Source organism: Lactuca virosa, chromosome 2, assembly GCF_052849685.1.
Source record: "Lactuca virosa cultivar CGN04683 chromosome 2, Lactuca_virosa_CGN04683_v6, whole genome shotgun sequence".
In the NCBI taxonomy this organism is placed as follows: domain Eukaryota; kingdom Viridiplantae; phylum Streptophyta; class Magnoliopsida; order Asterales; family Asteraceae; genus Lactuca; species Lactuca virosa.
In genome coordinates this window covers 35,934,237-35,936,800 of record NC_136427.1, presented here as the reverse complement: position 1 = coordinate 35,936,800, position 2,564 = coordinate 35,934,237, and the positions used below count along the sequence as shown (strand labels likewise).

General features: G+C 35.6%; 1 long non-coding RNA gene across 2 annotated transcripts; it reads left to right on the top strand.

The window, feature by feature from the left end:
• The first annotated feature begins 345 nt into the window (after positions 1-345).
• Positions 346-1,815, top strand: LOC145159028 (uncharacterized). 2 transcript variants are annotated; one of them, XR_013737446.1, is made up of 3 exons: positions 346-473; positions 563-941; positions 1,359-1,815. It is a non-coding gene; the product is annotated as an uncharacterized LOC145159028 (long non-coding RNA). The 2 variants fall into 2 exon arrangements; XR_013737445.1 differs by having other exon boundaries at positions 1,091-1,815.
• Positions 1,816-2,564: the final 749 nt, after the last annotated feature.

The window sequence follows — 2,564 nt, the reverse complement described above, 5'->3', positions numbered from 1 at the left end:
CAGCCACTGGTTTCGCCGATCACCACCGCCGCCTTCACGGTTCTCAGAGGTGGTTCGATGGTTGGTGGAGGAGGAGAAGAAGAAATGACGGAAAGTTTGGTTCAGGCGAGTTTCTTCTTTTTTTCATATCTCTGGTTCTTTTTTTTTTTACATCGTAAACTTGCTTTTGCTGATTAGAATTTGAATGTTTCTTACTTAAAATATGAATTATAATTAAAGATACTCAAAAAATTATTGGTATATTTCCGAGGTGAGTCTCCCAATAAAATAAACATACGGGCACAAACCGGCAGATAGATTGAAGAGTGTAATCTATATACCTATATATATACTCTATTCTTTTTATTTATCGGGAAAAACTCATAAAAACCCTATCTATTATACCTCAATACTTAGAAAAACCCCTTTATAATTATTTTGTACGTATTAACCACAATGATTTCCAAAACCGTTTAAAATCCCTACTTTATCCGGTAACAGATTCTCGATCTGTAAAAAAACCCATAATCCCAAAACTTCTTCAAATTTTGATTTTGATTTCTGTTTCAATTCTGTTTTGAAGGTGACTGGGATGAGGCTCGATGGAACGGTCTCGGGTCTCAACTAGAGGGCAAAGAAAACAGCAACAGGTTTTTTTTATGTTTCGTTTCTTGATATTTGCTGCAGGTTTTTAAGTGGAGGGGATGATGAACAGTAAGTTGCTAGAGGTAGTTCGGTTTCGAAAAAGGCAGTGTGCAGGTCGTCGGGTTTTGAAAAGGTCTCCGGTCTCGGGTGGGTTTGGAACCAAAGGGCTGGTCTCCCTGTTTTCGATTTGGTTCTCGAGTTTCACATGTGATGTTTCGAGCAGGTGACGGTGGTTAACCGGTTGTTGATTTCGTGGTGATGGTTTCGGAAGATAGTTGGTTCTCGGTTTTTTCAGATTTAAGCAGAAGTAGCAACAGGTAATGGTGGTGGAACAAACACAATTTTTTTTCTTCTTTCCTTCTTATTTACTCAACAGAAGAAACGATTTTGGTGATTTGATTCTGATTTTCGGTAGCAGCAACACACAAAAAGAAGAAAAAACGAGCTTTTTTTTGTTCTGTTGCAGGTTCTCGATGGGGACGATGAACAGTGTTCTTGCTTCTCTTTGATTCTTCTTCTTTCAATCTCGATGGTGGAACAAACACATTTTTTTCTTATTTCTTTCTTGTTTACTCGACAGCACCAACACACACAAAAAAAAATGATTTTTGTGATTTGGTTTTGATTTTTGGTAGCAACAACATACAAAAAGAAATTCTCAGATTTCTTTAATTCTTTTCTTGTTCTGTTTTGTGATTCATCTTTCTTCTTCCTGTTTGGTTTTTGTTTTCCAGTTTGTGTTGCAAGTTTAGAGGTTTGAAACAAAGGAGATGATGAATAGTGGGCTCTACGAGGGTGATGGTCTTCTGTTCTGTGAATTTTTTTTCTTTTTTTCATTCTTGTTCATCCGAAACCACAAGGAAAACAACTATATTTCTGTCTTTTCTTTGGTTCTCGGCAAAACAGAATGGAGGAGATGAGCTGTGGGTTTCGGTTAATGGTGGTTCGTGGTTGGGTAGCAGTGGTGATCTCCGGGGTGGGGGTGAACCGAAAAACACAGCAGCAGAGACAGCAAGGTGGTGGTGTTCGGCAGTTCAATAGGTCCGGATGAAGAGGATGATGAATAGTGGTTAATGCATAATGTTTAATGAGTACAAAAGCTGTGTTACCGGTAGCTTTGCGCTAACCGGTCACAAAAGATTGAAAACAATCAAAATTAGAAATAATAATGGTTAATGATTACAAAAAAATTATGCGATAATGACTTGAAAGGGTAACGAACTTTCGACTTTGTTTATATTTAGTCATTAAACTTTTTTTCGTTACCTATTTGTCATTGAACTATTGAAACTGTTCATATTTTACCCTTATGACCGGCTGTTACCGGTCATAAGGGTAAAATGTGAACAGTTTCAATAGTTTAGTGACAAATAGATAACGAAAAAAAGTTTAGTGACTAAATATGAACAAAATCGAAAGTTCGTTTCCCTCTAAAAAGTTCAATGACTAAATGTGAACAAACTTCCTCTTGTATTATGTTTTAGCAAATTATTTATTTTTGTTAAATTGTAGCAACATTTGTTGATGAAGAAATCTATGAAAAAAAAAACATAACATTGAAAATATATTTAAAAAAAAACAAAAAACCGAAACCGAAATAAAAAACCAATGGTTTGACATTTTCCAAAATAAAAAATCAAAATTTCCAATCTGATTTTGGTTTTACAAAAAAATGAACCATTCTCACTGATGTGAATTATGATCATTGGTTTGACATGCGGAATTAAAGAACACACAAAGAACACAGTGATTTGGGTGTTTAAGAGATGCATTCGATTATGAAAGGTGTTTACAAAACAAGATCTAGATTTAAATCTACATAATTAACACACACTAACACTCTCAATGTTACATCTCTCAAGCACACCTCTACATGTGGTATGGACCCATCTTATATAGAGGTGTTTACATGTATCTCTCTATCTCTCAGGGGAGTTTTG